Source organism: Pan troglodytes, chromosome 1, assembly GCF_028858775.2.
Source record: "Pan troglodytes isolate AG18354 chromosome 1, NHGRI_mPanTro3-v2.0_pri, whole genome shotgun sequence".
NCBI lineage: Eukaryota > Metazoa > Chordata > Mammalia > Primates > Hominidae > Pan > Pan troglodytes.
The window spans coordinates 116,673,233-116,690,175 of NC_072398.2; the positions used below are offsets into that span (position 1 = coordinate 116,673,233).

At 40.7% G+C, this 16,943-nt stretch overlaps 1 long non-coding RNA gene and 1 pseudogene across 1 annotated transcript in view; both read right to left on the reverse strand.

Moving 5' to 3' along the window:
- Window positions 1-4,416: 4,416 nt before the first annotated feature.
- Window positions 4,417-16,943, reverse strand: part of LOC107967697 (uncharacterized) — a 71,940-nt gene continuing 59,413 nt past the window's right edge. Inside the window, exon 9 of the long non-coding RNA XR_010152750.1 lies at window positions 4,417-4,838. This is a non-coding gene — a long non-coding RNA (uncharacterized LOC107967697). The remainder of the gene's footprint in view (window positions 4,839-16,943) is intronic.
- On the reverse strand, window positions 14,972-16,130 carry LOC134808842 (glyceraldehyde-3-phosphate dehydrogenase-like; annotated as a pseudogene).

The following is a 16,943-nucleotide window of genomic DNA, read 5'->3' on the forward strand; positions in this document are numbered from 1 at the left end:
CAGAAGGCAGGCCTAACAACCAGCCAGCTGCCTAAGTCATCTGCCTGGCTCAAACAGCCCATCTCCCACCTCAACATCAGCCTGTAGGATGAGAGTTCTGCATGAATGGAGATAGGCAGGTACTTCATGGTATAGAAATAAAAGTAGCTGGGGTGACTGAGACTAAGGAAAGGGGGAGAGGATGGCAAAAAGAAGCCAGTATTTTTTCATTTTAGAAACAGAATATTTCTGCAAATGAGAGTGAAGGGTGCAAATCCTGGGTTCTCATTTCAATTTTGCTATCAAAGTCAAGCAAATCTCTTCACCTTCTTGCGTCTGTTTCCTTTCCTGAAAAATGAAGGCTATGGCTCATTTCTAAGGTCTGTTGCCAGTGACATTGGGCTTTAAAAGTGTAAGATGATTTGCATCCTCTGGCACCTGCACACTTCTGCAGCTAAACGTCATAATAACACATGCCTCTACATGCTTGTTTGTTTGTGTGAAGCCAAAGCTATTCGAGAAAGTGGTTTTCCAGCCCTTCCTTGGGTCTAATGGCACCTGGCACCTCACTGGGCATGGGGCATCATACTTCTCATAGGGTTGTAAAAGATCAAGAAGTGGAGCCAAGTAGGAACCGATTCCCTCCCTCCCTGATATCTGATGACCACTGAACTGCAGAACTTAATGCTGACTTAAATATGGTCTCTTGTTTTTGCATTTAGCTATGGACGTTTCCCAAGTAGGTTTTAAAATTCATAGACAATCACTTGACATAAAAGTGGGCAGAGCCAATAGAGACAGTGCCTACTGAAAAGGAATCAGAAACCCAGAAAAGTCATGCCTTGCTCAAGTCCACTGCCAGTTAATGCCAAAGCTCTGCCCTGCACACTCCACACACAGCACACCCTCAAAGAGAAGCAGAACTAGTTCCTTCTTTCTTCCTGTTCTCAGGAAAGGGAGGCCATGCCTTCTCACTCCCTCATTACCCTGCCCCAGGAGCTGGAAATCCCAGAGGACACAGGCCACATGCACAGCAACTGCCTCTCTCCTCCTTCTAGGCTCCCAGGAGCTATGACACAAGACTTTAGGATGCCCCTCAGCAGCCCCTTCTCTGCAGCACTTGGGCACAACCACCCGGTAACCACCTTGCTTCCTAACATTCACACAAGCCCCTGAATCTTACAAGAGCCTTCATGTTTGTCATTTTGTTTGATTTCCCCACACCTTATACCTTTATCTTTCCACTGCACAGATGAGGCCAAGATCAAGAATACGTACAGGGCTTGGTCTGGGCTGCAGCAGCATTGAACAGTGGCTGTGTCAGTCCAGTGAATCTCAGGCTGTGAAGTCATGTCTGTGATTTCTACCAACTCTATTAACTTCAACACAGAAAGCAATATAGCTACTTCAGCTGAATTCTTGAGATGATACTCATTGCAGACATTTGCTAATGCTACTCTTGACAAGAGAAATGTCTTGCCAGACCCTTTTTCAGCCTCTTGCCAAAGTGAACTAGCTTTTACAAGGTCACACACTGTCCCTTCCCTTGCCCAACAAAGCCAGCTAAAGTGAACATTACCTGATTTGCAGCAGTGGTGGGGACCCTGACTTATAGTTGTAAAGTCCTTGGCAGAGAATCTACTTAATGCTCTGCCTTTGCTGAATGTACCATCTTGCCCTAACATAACATGTGAAGCTTTGACATGAAGTTCCCCCTGACCACCTCCCACCCCCTGAAGCTCCTAGTGCCAATCCCTAAAGTAATACTTAAAGTTGGCAGAATAATTCACTACAAGCATATTGGGCAGGTAGGGAACAATATCAGCCTTCACCTTCACCCTTAAATGATGTTGAAATGTGTAAGCATCTCTACCTCTCTCATGTCTGTCTCCCTAGCATTGAGCACTACGTCCAGCACATGCCCACTCAACTGACAGGTGAACTTATTAGGGGCTCTGCTCTTAATGAGACACAGCCTTGGGGCCTGGAGTAGGCCAGTCATACACAGATGGTATCAGAACACCCAGGCAGAACCACTCCCTACTTCAGCTCTAGTAGGTCCAGAAAGGCATCTCAGTGGTGTGTCTTCAGTGAGTAAAAAGAATGCATGGAACTGCTTCCAAAGAATCCCTGGTTTCCAGGAACTGGAGTCTGTCATTCCTTTTACTTAGATCAAACATTCTTCAAATATATGTGTGAGAATGCCAACATGAACACCACACGTACACTGACACCTTTTTCAATCTTCTTAAACACAGGGCAACTTGGCATATAAAACACCTTACCGCCCACCTCACTGGCTTCCAAAGCTGAGCATTCCCGACTGCTGGAATGAGGCAGGGCACTGGCTGGATTCAGAGAGCATTGTGAACAGTGGCCTGAATCTCAGGGGAGCAGCTGGAAATTGAAACCCATTGGAATGTGCTTTGGGTTAGTGGAGATGACCTTGAAAACCAGAAAACTGCAATCTGCATGGCACTTGTGGCTGTGATAGGGAGACAGAGGAGCAAGCACTAAGCAATTCGTGCTGGAGGTTGGCCAGATGTGCTCCTCCCCTCCCACCAGGGGCAGAGAGGATGGAAATTATGTGAATGCCAAGGGCAGCTGAGAAAAGGAGTCATGCCTGGGGTTTGCTTTGTTAAGTGTTAAGTGAGCTGAGTTGGGGGAATGAAGATCTGAGAGAACGGGAAGAAGGCAGACTATGAGTAGTGAAGACGATGGTGAAGGCCAGCAGCAGCCTTCCACACCTATTCCATTGTTATCTGATGGACAGCCAAGACAGGACTTTTCCTGGCTCTTACTTATTATATTGTCTTCACTATTTGGAGCAGTTGTGTGAAAGGCAGGCCTACCAGGAGCAGACAAAGCCTGTTGCATCTTGCACTGCCCTTTGTCTCCATACGCCATGGCAGAGGGAAGCATTTGATCCTTCTGTGTTATACTTACTGTAATCCCCCAAAAAGAAACGGGATCCCTGTAAGAGTTAAAGAAAGAGGGTAGTAACATGAAATGTGGCTCAACAGTCAAAGACAGATGTATTTTAGAGAAATAAACCAGAGAGTGTCTTCTGGCCAATTTCAGTCAGAAGCATTCTCTCTTACAGACTAAGCATATATATATTAGTTTTAGGGTGAAGGAGCTTATCACAAGGTTGGAATGTTTCTGTGTGGGGGAGAAGTTTATGGCAGGGTTGGAATGTCTTTGGGTGGAGGGGAGGTTATCTTGGGGCTGATGTCTTTCTGGCTGGAGAGGAGGTTATCTCGGGGCTGGCATGTCTCTCATTGGGGAGGGGTTTGGAATGTTTCTGGTAAGAGATGTTGACGGGATGTTGCTGACTTTAGCCATTAGGTTGATGCCCTTTGGATTTAGGCAGTTTCTGATCAAGGTGAATTTTAAAATGACAGTGCTTGTCCAAGATGGCAATGCTCCTGCTCTGTCAATCCTGACCCTACAGTTATAAAAAGGATGAGGGGCGACATGTTCTTTCTGGCTACCTCCTGCTGATGAGGACACAGAGAGTTTTCTGGTCTCAGATTGACTGTAGGAGCAACGCCTTGTGTGGATGTTTTTCGGTAGTTGTTTGTGAAATGGCCCTGATCCTTTCAGTTAAAAATCTTTGAAAAAGGTTAATTAGGCAGGGTAAAAACATTAGTCCTAGGCATATTATTAGGAGAGGGCCCAGGCATGGGATGGTCCATGCTATGATTTTGTTCCCAAACCAAAGATCTATTTGGTTGTTTTGGTATTCCAGCTTTTTCTTTTCTTTTCTGTTTTACCTGTTTACCAGGCCCAATTGGTTGAGATAGAAATATTCCTCACCTAATGAGAGGCAGAGGCACATGTTTGGAAAGGCCCATGTGTTATTTTCTGTTGGTAACCATTATTCCTGCTATGAAGATAATAATTAAGCAAAATGTTATGGTAATTGAGTTTCTCTGATATTTACCTGAAGGGTGCTACAGTATATAGTCCTATTGCAAATAATAGAGTGAGTAAAGCAATTCCCACAAGGGTGGCATAGTAATAATTACCATTTAAAAGTTTTAATATTTGGCTTAAAAGGAGAAGTAAGAATGACAAAAAGTATTTGGTGAGGTAGGGGTGAGACTGAGTAAGATGAGTAATTGTTACTTGGTTACTCATTTTTTTATGATTTTTGGCTTAAGATTTCCTATTTCTTTATTTCCTCATGTGAGGGTCAGGGTCCTAGAGGCAGTGCCTGCTGAAACATCTGGTTTTCAGTTTATAGGGTTTAAGAAAGCACAGATTATTTTGGAAATTTGTAGTCAGAAAAGTTAGAATTTAATTTAAACAGTAGAAAATAATAAGAATTGAAAAATGTTAGGCAACACTAGAATTTAACAACAGGTATGCTACAGTTTTTGAAACATAATTTTCTCTCTTCAGTTTCCCATTTTTATTAAAAGACAAATCATGGTAGGACTGGTTTGCTTTATTGTACTTGGCTTAATTATTTGCATACAGCACAGCAAGAATAATGATTTGTTACATAGGCCTCTTAAACTGGCTTTGACAGAACTTTGTTCCATAGAAGGAATATGAGATAAGACCTTTTTAAAGCCAAGCGCAGCCATGGATTTGTACCATCAAATAACTATGAGTTTGGTGAATTCCTCTCCTCTTGAGGTTCCAAATAAGTTGGGCCTCCCGGCCTGTCAGAAAGTGACCTTCATTACTTACCACAGATCAGAAACCCTGTACAGGGACTGTGTACACAAAATATGAGGCCAGTTTCCCAAGGGCTTTATTGGCTTCATAAGTCAAGTTTGATTCCTTGAAGGAAGGCACACCATTCCAGTCAAAGCCTTGGTGAAATAACCAGTTTCTCCAATTGTGTCCTGTTACAAAAGAAAACAGATTCTTACTGCACTTATGCAAACAACTATATTGCCATAACTTAAGAATACTCACAGTTTCCAAATTCTGGAGAAAATCAGGTAGAGAGAAACAAGTATACTCCAAATTTTGTTAGTGCTTTATAGCTGACTATAAAACCACCTTCTAAAGAGGATCTAAAGAAGACAACAATTGTTTATGGATGACACAAAGTTTTAGGGTAGCCATAGTTAAAGGCATAATTGATAAGGATATCTGTTACCTCTGTGGCACACAATAATTTTAACGTAACAATTATAATTATTACTGATAACATACACTGAGATATATCAGAATTATAGCAGTCTCCCGTAACTTTGGAGCACATACCAATAACGTATTTATACAAATATAGCCCAAAGAAAGCCAAACACCATTTTATATTTTACAATGCTTCCTGTATGATTTTATACCAAATAAGCTAAATTTTACCTTTATATTAGTGTGCTATTAATGTTAAACTCAATTGTTAATAAAACCTTGTAGACGCATTTACCCAATTTTAATATAAGATTTTTATAGACTCTTTTTAACACTTTATAATTTTTGTTAAAGAGCAGGTTAGTGTTTTAAGAGAAATCCATTGTGCTTTTATTTTAATGCTCAATTTGCAGGAAAACTAGATGATACCTCTTCAACTTTAGCCAATATGTTTACACACAGAATTTCCTGTACAATTAACCTTCCAAAATTTTCTTAAACCTCCAAAAAAATTTTTAACCTTTTAATCTAGGTAAAAATCCACACTCTCATGCCTCCTTATAATCTTTTTGTCAAAAGTATTTGCAAACTGTTTTTTCAATAGTATTACATGCATGTTACACTGTTAACTTTTAGCAACCTTTACTTTTGTTGGTAAGTTTGGGATTTTAATTATGTACTAGATGTAGAGTCTAGGACCTAGACAGAAATGCAGTTAAGGTCTAGCTTATTCCAGCATTTAACTCCATGTGTCCTAGGTTTTACCTAGCTACAAATCAGGCAATTTGTATGGCTAAGAGTTATAGTGACATTTCATAAAGTATTCAGGAGGTCTACTCACTTTTAAATTGTTCAACATTTCTTACACAAATTCCCTTTATAAAACTTTTCACGACCTTCACAGACAATCTCAGACATGCCTCGACTTTCTGAATTGTTGTAAACATTTCTTTCTTTAAACAACCAGTTAATTTACTTTAGGACAAGAATTTACCATATAAGATTCATTTTTACATAAATTCTCTTTTCTTTAATATTAAAGATGATAACAGTCCTTTCCCCAAACAAACTTCCTTAGGACAAGACTGCCTAAGGCCATAAAATTAGAAGTTAGGGCATTTTACTAAATAGTTCAAGATGTGGCTGTCTTCATTAAACCAATATTAATGTTTCACTTATTAAAAAATTACACAAGCAAAGTTTATTCTGTTTGGGCTGAGTTATAGTTTTGTAACATCTATGTCAAATTTTGACACCTTGTAATACTTGGCAGAAATAAGTATGAAATTGCTTGATCAATTAATGCAAACAAAAATGTATGCTGGCAACTCTTAAGACATTTCTAATCTTACTGTACCAGCAAGTTTTAAAGATTAAAGTCACATGAACTGAAAGGTCCCACAGCTTTTACTTTTCCCTTAAAAATATTTAAGTGCTTATTTTTCTTAGGTCAATTAATTAGAGCTCTTTTAATAGACACTGCACGCATAACACATATATAGCCACACAGACAACCAGAAGTAGATTCAGTAGTTATAAGATTTTTTTTTGCTAATTTCCCAATTGGATTATTGGCCTTTGGGTGAGGCTCTTTAAGAACAGGGCTAGGAACACAGTTTCCAGGGCCTAATAAACAAGCATAGCTGGAAGACAAAGACAGATTTTGAGAGGTACTTATTCACCTTTAATTCCAGGGGTTCCATAAGGAAAACAGAAATTTTTCCCAAAATGGGATTTGTGGAACCTTTTGTGTTTTCCCAAGGAGTCCCAGGCCATCAGAAGTCATTTTAGGGTTTTTCATACATGCACCAGGAGTGGCAAGAGGGAGTGGAGAAAAGTAATTCAGTTAACTGAGAAAAAACCTTTTCCAGGAAAATAAGATATAAGAAGAAAAAAACATAAAGGCCTTTTGAATATACTCATAGCTTGAATATCCATTTTAATTAAGCTCAGCACTCTTTTTTACTGGGTCATGTGCAGGAACTCCCTGCGCTAATGAGAGGGATTTTTAGAGAAAGATCGCAGACACTGCTTGATGTGTGACAAATCACACATGGAAAAAGGGACATGAACGCGAGCAATGCCTTCAGCCCCAGCCACTTCCCAGAGAGGGAGAATAGCAGAGGTGGTTTTTGAACATGTAACAGGTGGAGAAGGAGGAAGAGCAGGGTTTGGGGCTGAAGGCTTGGGGACAGGAGGGGCCACCAAGGCAGAGGGTTTGAACAGGCAAGTAGCAGATGTAGGTGGATGAGAATACAGACAGGTTCATCTGCAGGGTAAAAAGGGGTTTCAGAGGAAGAAGAGACCGGGGAGGGTTTTTATTAAGAAGAAAGATTTCATGAGGGGTGCAAGCTTGACACAGGGAGGGTTGGGATCTAAGTAGAAGCAGAAGAAAGCCTGAATATAGAGAACCTCTTGCCGTTTGACATTCCTGGTTATAAAGTTGTCAAGGTTCCTGAGAATTTGGAAGTTAAAGGTGCCATTTTCAGGCCATCTGCTGTCATTATGTAATTTCTATTGGGGCCAGGCCATGTTACAATAAAAAACTAAATACGTAAGCCAAGTTTGTTGCGGTTATGAAGGAGACAGCACAGTGGAGAGGGCATATGAATGTGGGATTGTTTGGCAACCATGTAGACTGGTGAGAAAAAGCCGAGGGTGTCTGTTTTTTTCTAGGTGTCCCCAGACAAAAGACAGAGACCTGGAATACTCTTTCTAAAGAGGACAGTCAAGCTGAGAAAAAACTTGGTGTTCCCAAGATTTCCTCTAGCTTAGTCCCACTGGTCCTCCAAGGACCGGGATGGCCGACCTGACTTTCCTGGGTACCATGAGAAAACCAGGGGAGGGCAAATTTTACCAGTCAGCTGGATTAGTGTCTGATGCTGGATGTTCCAGTTGGAATTGGCAAAGGGCCTCTTAGGCTGGAGCTGCACAAGGAAGGAAGAAAGAGAGAGAGAGGAGAGAGAGAGAGGTTGAGGGAGGAGGAGGGAAGAGAGTGAAATACACATTGCCAGTGGTTGGAGGTGGATTCCCAAGACTGAGGGTTTTGAATACTCTAGGGAGTAGCCCTTGCCAGAGCCTCACAGTTCCCTTCAGGTTACTTGTCCTCCTCATGCAAATTGCTCAAAAAAGTGAAATAGGAGAGAAGACGGGGCAGGTGGCCAGAGACCCTCAGAATCCAGGAGTTAGCTCAGGATGAGCTGCCATTGCCCACTGTTTCCTGGGTTGCAAGAGAGCTCTACCCTCAGCACTCATCCCGGGTTTTGGCACCAAATATAAGAGTTAAAGAGGAAAGAAACACAAAATGTGGCTCAACAGTCAAAGACAGATTTATTTTAGAAAAATAAACCTGAGAGGGGCTTTTGGCCAATTTCAGTCAGGAGCATTCTCTCTTACAGACTAAGAGTATATATTGGTATTAGGGTGAGGGCGCTTATGACAAGCTAGGAATATTTCTGTGTAGGGAAGAAGTTTATGGCAGGGTTGGAATGTCTTTGGGCTGGAGGGAAGGTTATCTTGGGGCTGACGTCTTTCTGACCAGACAGGAGGTTATTTCAGGGCTGGCATGTCTCTCGTTGGGAAGGGGTTTGGAATGTTTCTGGTAAGAGATGTTGACAGGATGTTGCTGACCTTAGCCATTAGGCTGATCTGCTTTGGATTTAGTCAGTTTCTGATCAAGGTGAATTTTAAAATGACAGTGCTTGGCCAAGATGGCGAGTTCCTGCTCTGTCAGTCCCTAATTGGTCCTACGGAGTTCTCAACCCTGTTTGCCAATTAAAATCACCTGGGGAGTTTCTACAAAATACAGGTACTTAGACCTCACTCCAATTAATCGCTCTTTACATTGAAAAGACAAACAAACAATAAAGCTCTTCAAGGTTAAGAAAATCTATAGCTTAAAATAATCAAACCTCAAAAATTCCAAGTTGACCCAGTACAGTTTCTCTTACTGGAATGTGGGCAGAGGCCAACTCAAAAGCAAAGTTAGAGATAGCTGGGCATGAAGACTCATGTTCATAGTCCCAGCACTCTGGGAAGCTGAGGCAGGAGGATCACTTGAGTCTAGGAATTTGAGATCACTCTAGGCAACATAGGGAGACCCTGTCTCTACAAAATTAAAAATGTGTTAAAAGCCTACCTGGGCATGGTGGTGCACGCCTGTGCTTCCAGCCACTCCCAAGGCTGAAGTAGTAGAATCACTTGGCCTGGGGAGTTGAGGATCATGCCACTGCACTCCAGTACTCTGGGTAACATAGCAAGTCCCTGTCTCAAAATAACAAAAAACAAGTAAAAAAGTAAGTTAAAAAAAAAAAGAAAGAATATCTAAATGAATAGCCTCAGCACTGGCTTTTCCCATTCTGTGGCTGTTTACCACATTCTGTTCTCCATACAACAGCCTGAGACATGTTTTTAAGTAAATTCAAATCCTATGTCCCACCTATTTAAAACCTTTCTGTGGCTTCCCATTCCATTAACTATACACTCTAAACTGATCTCCAGCTCTCCTGGGCACTGCATGATCTGCTCATCCTTCCAACTCACTTCCTCATCACTCTCCCTTTTACTCACGATGCCTCAGCCAGACTGGCCTCTCTTCTCTTCCATAAATATGCAATACTTTCTTGCCTCTAGATCTTCACATTTATCATTCCCTTTATATAAAATGGTGTTCCTCATCTTCTCATGGTTGCCTCTCTGTTGACATGTAGATCTCAGCTGAACTGTCACTGCCCTGATGAAGTGAGATGTCCCTGATCATCCTCTCCTGAATACGCTCTGCTTCACTCATCACATCACACTGTTTCTCCCCTCTTAACTGTTAAAACAATATGCAACTAACTTCTCAGTTGTAGATTTTATTGTTTATCTGTACCTGCATAGGGACCTTAGACAGTCTTGCTCCCTGCTACATTCCCAAGAGCCTAGAATCATGTCCAATGTCATAGAGGGCCTTCTAAATATTTATTAAGTAAATTAATCCAGGAAGACAAAGCCAGATCAAAATACATCATCACATCTGGAGAATTATAGCAGTTAGAGGAGGAAAACTGTAAGTTATGATGGAACTCAGCAGAATGGGTCACTACGTAAGCCAACAGACCTGAAAAGTCTTCTATCATTCCTCAACTGGACACTTTCCTGCATGAACCCATGCCACAGTAAAGGTCCACTTTTGCCCAGATTAACCCACAGAGTCAAGGGCTGGGTCAAGGGAACATTAGCCTGGAAAATGTCAAAAGAGAAAGCAGTCCCACAGCAGTCTCCCTGGTAATAACTTGGAAGGCCTATTTGCTTAACCCAAATATATGTATAGGGTGTCCACCACCCACATATTTAGAAAGGGAAAATGAAGTAAAGTCATACAGCCTTCTTGCCTATAACTGAAATTCAGAACCCATAATTAAAAAGAAGTGAACACCCAAACCTTCAAATGAGTAGTCTGTTTAAAAAACAAATTCATAAAGTGTATGACTCAAAGCAGTTTCTTTGATTCTTCTCAGAACAAAAGATCTTAACAGAGCAGATCAGAAATGACTGAAACAGCCAGTGGATTCTAATTTTTTGCACATCCTTTATACCTCTAGGAGATTATTATGGAACATTGCACTCTCGACAGAAGAGCTATACCTATAAAATATTCCCCAACAGAAATCATACTCTATCTATTAAACAGTACAGCACAGAAAACCCAGATTAAAGGGGGAAAAAAGCAGGTGTCATTAGAATACTTGGAAGAATAGTGGATACTTGGGGAATTGTGGTCATTGAAAAGGGTTCTCAGAAGGCCACATTAGATGTCATTGTTAATGGGTTGGTAAAAACAAAAGGAAAATTGACCATGATCCCAGTGTTAGGCCTTAACTTTATATTCAGGTCTCAAATTGGCTGCTGCATTGGTGGGCTGATAATTTGAGGCCAAAGAGAGGTCTTTGATATGGCAGCAAGGATGGAGTGCCCATGCTGAAAGTTTAGGGACATATTAAGAAAGCACATGTCTAGAGGCAACTGTCTGGCTGACACAGCAGTCACAGTTGCGTTGTGGGACAGGATACCTAGATGACCATGGGCCTTGAAGATGACCTTCAAGACCCTGATTTCTGTTACATGTGACTTGTAAAAAATGGAAGCATCATGGTTTAGTCTGTTTGTGCTAGTATAATAAAATATATTTGATCAGATAATTTACACATAAAAGAATGTTACTTCTCATGTTCTAGAGGCTGGAAAGTCCATGATCAAGGTATCAGTATGTTCCATGTCTGGTGAGAGCCCAGTGTCTCTTTCCAAGATGGGTTCTTGTTGCTGCATCCTCAGCAGGAGATGGACAATGTGTTTTCATGAGGCAGAAGAATGGAAGGGGCCACCTACTTCCCTCAAGTTCTTTTATAAGGTCACTAATCCCATTCATGAGGGCCCTGTCCTCATACATTAATCTCTTTCTAAAGTCCTCAGCTCTAAATACTAATGCGTTGGCAATTAAGTTTCAACACATGAATTTGGAGGGAACATATTCAGACCATATAATTTCACAAGATCAAGAAGGAATATGGGACAAGGGTGATCTTGGTATAGCCTAACTCACACACTGCTGCAATGAACTTTGGCCATTATTTTTACTTTATATCACAGAGCCAAGGCCAGAGACAAGAAGGAACGGGGAGAAAAAAATACCCTAAAATATTCATTCTCATGACCTAGGATGTTACAGGATTTTATGGCCCATTGGCTAATGGCTATTCTGTGCAATGCACTGACCTCCAAGAAAAGTAGTAGAAAGAGAGTTTTCAGATAAGAGATTCAGGAACTGTCAAAACAAATTAAAATTGACTAGTCCTGTTCTTCCACAGTAAATGAGAAAGGAGACATGTTTATTCTGGTCATATTGGATAGCTTTAGTAGACAGATGAAGGCTTTCTCAATAAAGTACAAAAGAGCTAAACTAATGGCACAGATTTAAGTCTAAGAAATCTTCTCTTACCCTGGGGTCCCCACGAACATGACCTCAGACAGTGGGCAGACTCATGAGAGAGCTGTCTCACCAGCCACATCTCATGGCATATGACAAAACCTAGCAGATTTTGCTCTCCTCTGGCCTGTTCCCCAGCCTTCACACCCCAGCCATCTATCAGGAATCAGCCTCATGAACAGTTGGACTTTGTGCCCTTTCTAGATCTTTACTCTTTGGAAGTTCACTTCTAGATCATTGAACTCTTTGTCAGATACCACTTTTCTCAGCCTCCTTTCATTTGTATTAAGTTCATAACCATGGTTTCATGATTCTCCTCACATCAGAAAAAGATAAGAACATCTCAACTAAATTGTTCTTTGTGGTTAAGAATATAAATAAATAAAGCCTTGAAGATAAGACTTGAAATCAGAGAAAAGGTAAGTAGCATAACGTCCACCCCTCCAAATAGCCAATCACAGTCCTGTAAATCAATTTTATTTCATGCTTTCCTGCTGGCTGCTAATCACTTCGCAAAAATTCCCAAAGTGCTTTTTTTTATTTTTATTTTTACAGGCACTTCAGTGCAGGCATAATGGCCTGCATAAGGTCATCCCTTTGACCCTGAAATCACCAGCTGAGTACTTGCGGGAGACATTACAGATTGGTTTGGGCTAAGAGTGAAACAAATCACATGGGCATATGGTATTAAAGCAATGTGGTATACACACAATGATGTTAACTTACTTTATAAAAGAATATAGTAGAAGCTGTCTTTGAATACAGCTATCTGGTGATAACATTGCTCCCAGATACACATGTATGTAATTTTTTAAGTTGTCTCTGGGCTTAGAGGTCTAGATCCAAAATTACAAGGGAAATGAGCAAGAATATTGTCAAGATAATATCAAAAGGCTGTTCTCCATTGCTCAGAAACATGAAAAAAGGAATGCCCACAGTAAACTGAAGGGTACATATGAAATCTCAGAAGGAATCTCTTAACTTCTAAAAATGTGTTACATTTGGAATGCAATCTGATATAGGTATTCACAAGACCTGAGCAGACACCTCGCCAAAGAAGATATACAGCTTTTAAAAAAAGCATATGAAAAGATACTAAACATCATATGTCATTAGAGAATTGCAAACTAAAATGAAAATGAGATACCACTGCACACCTATTAGAATGGTGAAAATCCACAACACTGACAACACCAAGTGCTAGCAAGAATGTGGAGCATGAGGAATGCTCACCCATTGCTGGTGGGGATGCAAAATGGTACAGATACTTTGTAAGGCAGTTTGGCAGTTTCTTATAAAATTGAACGTATCCTTACCATATGATCCAGCAATCATGCTCCATTGCATTTACACAAATAAATAGTAAACTTATGTCTACACAAATACCTACTTTTAGGTTTCATCTTTAAAGTAGTTTTATCCATGATTATCAAAACTTGGAAGCAGCCAAATTGTCCTTCAGTAGGAGAATATACAAATAAACGGTGGTACATCCAGACAATGGTATGTTTTTCAGTGCCAAAAAATAGCTATCAAGCCATAAATAACATGGAGGAAACTTAAATGTATATTATTAAATGCAAGAAGCTAATATGAACAGGCTACATGCAGTGTGTTTCCAACTATATGACATTCTGGAAAAGGCAAAACCGTGGAGACAGTAAAAAGACCAATGGCTGTCAGAGTCAGGGTGCACAGAGGAATGAATAGGCAAAGCACAGACGATTTTTAGGGCAGAGGATACTAAAATGGTGGTGACATGTCATTACACATTTGTCAAAACTCAGAGAATATGCAAGAACAAGAGTAAACTTTGGACTTTGAGTGATAAAGATGTATCAATGCAGGTCAACTCATTGTAACAAATATACCATTCTGGTAGAGCGTGTTGATAGTGGGGGAGGCTATGTATGTGTTGGGGTGGGAGTATACGAGAACTCTCTGCATTTTCCCTCAGTTTTGTTGTGAAGCTAAAACTATTACAGAAAATAAAGTCCATTTTAAAAGTTAAATGAGATAATATATGTAAAGCACCTGATACATTGTAAAGGACTCAATTAATATATTAAAGCTCATATGTAGAGCTTTCTATGTGCAAGGAGATGTCCCATATGACCTCTTGGTCTGATCTTAACTGATTATTCTTTAAAATAAATTTCTGGAGTGGACTTGCTGGGTCAAGTGTGTGAAAGTTTACAATATTTTGTCAGATACTCATTAGAAATTTGTATCAACTTACACTTCCACAAATAACATGCTTGTCTCCCCACATCTTCACCAACACTTAGTAACTTCAGGTATTCTAATATTTGCTAAACTACTTGTGGCTTTCAAACTGGGTTCAATGAAGGGATAATGTTCTTTGTAATGCAAAAGAAATCCCCAAGGAAAGAAGGCAGCTTGTTGGAAATATGACAGTCTACCTCTTTTTTTCCCTTAAACATTGGGGTTCCAAGAGCTCTTGAATTGGCATAAAGCTCTGTTTTCATCTGAAGATTCCACTGGAGAAAGGTCTACTTTCAAGTTCACTTATATAGTTGTTGGAAGATTCAGTTCTTCTAAGGTTATTAGACTGAGAGCCTCAGTTTCCCCTTGACTGTTGGCTGCTCTCAGTTTCTTACTATATTGTCCTCTCCACCAGGGCAACTTGCTTCATCAAAGCCAAAGAGAAAGAGCAACTGTAAAAGCAAGTTGAAAGTCACAATCCCTACTAACCTAATCATGATAGTGGCATTCCATCATTTTTGTTATATTATACTAGTTAAAAGCAAGTTACTAGGTTCAACCCACACACAAGGGTACAAATATCAGGAGGTAGAGATCACTGGAGTCACCTTAGAGGCTGGCTACCATATCATTACTGTTAGCCTCTGGAACTCTTGGCTGAATGGCATCTATTTGACCTCTCCTCCAAGATAATTGGTAGACAGAGTAATAAGTAGGCAATGGAAAAGAGATTTTGCTAAAGCCTCTCTTTTCCTCTCATACTATCGCTGGGGCTGGTGGTCCAGAGGTCTTATTCCTTGAAGGCCATGTGGGCAATGAGGTTCACCACCCTGTTGTTGTAGTCAAATTCATTGTCATACCAGGAAATGAACTTGATAAAGTGGTCATTGAGGGCAATGCCAGTCCCAGCATCGAAGGTGGAAAAGTGCATGATGCTGATAAAGTTGGAGGAGACAATCTGGTGCTCAATGTAGCCCAGGATGCCCTTGAGGGAGCCTACCAATTCTGCTTCACCACCTTCTTGATGTCATCATATTTGGCAGGTATTTTCTGATGGCAGGTCAGATTCATGACCAACACATTAGTGGTGGGGACACGGAAGGCCATGCCATTGAGCTTCCTGTTCAGCTGAGGGATGACTTTGCCCTTAGGCTTGGCAGTGACAGCAGATGTAGTGATGATGTTCTGGAGAACCCCATGTCCATTATGCCAGTTTCCTGAAGGAGCCATCCACAGTTTTCTGGGTGGCAGTGATGGCATGGACTATGGTCATGAGTCTTCCCATAACACCAAAGTTGTCATGGATGACCTTGGCCAGGAGTGCTAAGCAGTTGGTGGTACAGGATGTATTGCTGATGATCTTGAGGCTGTTGTCACAGTTCTGATGGTTCACACCCATCACAAACATGGGGATGTCAGCAGAGGGGGCAGAGATGATGACCCTTGTGGCTCACCCCTGAAAGTGAGCCCCAGCCTTCTCCATGGTGGTGAAGACACCAGTGGACTCCATGGTGTACTCAGTGCCAGCATTACCATATTTGATTTTGGTGAGCTCTAGCTCCCAGAAGATGGTGATGGAATTTCCATTGATGACAAGCTTCCCGTTCTCAGCCTTGGGAGTGCCATGGAATTTGCCATGGGTGGAATTATACTGGAACATGTAGGGCATGAAGTTAAGGTCAATGAAGGGGTCATTGATGGCCACAATATCCACTTTACCAGAGTTCAGAGCAGCCCTTGTGACCAGGAGCCCAAATATGGCCAAATCCATTGACTCCAGGCTTCACCTTCACCATGGTGTCTCAGGGATGCAGCTGGCGCTGCATGAGATGTGACTGTCTGTTGAACGGGAAAAGCAGAAAGCTACAGTGTATTATTTAACCCATAATTATCATATTGAGATATTCTTTGTTAACTCTGATGCCAATAGGTGGTGACTCAGATGGGCATCACTTGACATAGCAGGCTAACATCCCCTGAGCATGTGGACAATTCAGTTGTCTCAGTATCACTTGTTTAAAAGACTATCCTTTTCCCTCATTGAATTTACTTTTGTCAAAATCAATTGGCCATATGATTTTGGCCATTAACTCACACATAAGCAAATGTTCTCTCAAAATGGGTTACAGGCCTAAATTTCAGGGGTAAACCATACACTTCTTCGAAGAAAACATAAATTAACATGTTCATGACCTTAAATAAAGAAAAAAATCTTTTTCTGCTAAACAAAAAAAGTTAAAAAATGAGACATGATCAAAACTAAAAACATTTGCTCTTTAAAAGACATCAAAAAGAAAATGAAAAGACAAGCCACAGAATGAGAAAAAATATCAAAACATATATTTGGTAAAGGACTTCTATCCAGAATATAAAATACAATTACAACTAAAGAACACAAGGATAAATGACTTAATTTTAAAATCAGCACAATATTTGAATAGTCACTTAACCAAAAAGGTGTAAGAATAGCCAATAAAGTACATGAAAAGACAGTCAGCATCACCAGTCAGCAGGGAAATGAAAATCAAAACTACAATGTGACACCACTTCTTACCCACTAGAATGCTATAACAAAACAGAAGGACAAAAACAATTGGAAGAGGGGTGGAGCCAAGATGACTGAATAGGAACAGCTCCAGTCTACAGCTCCCAGCATGAGCGATGCAGAAGATGG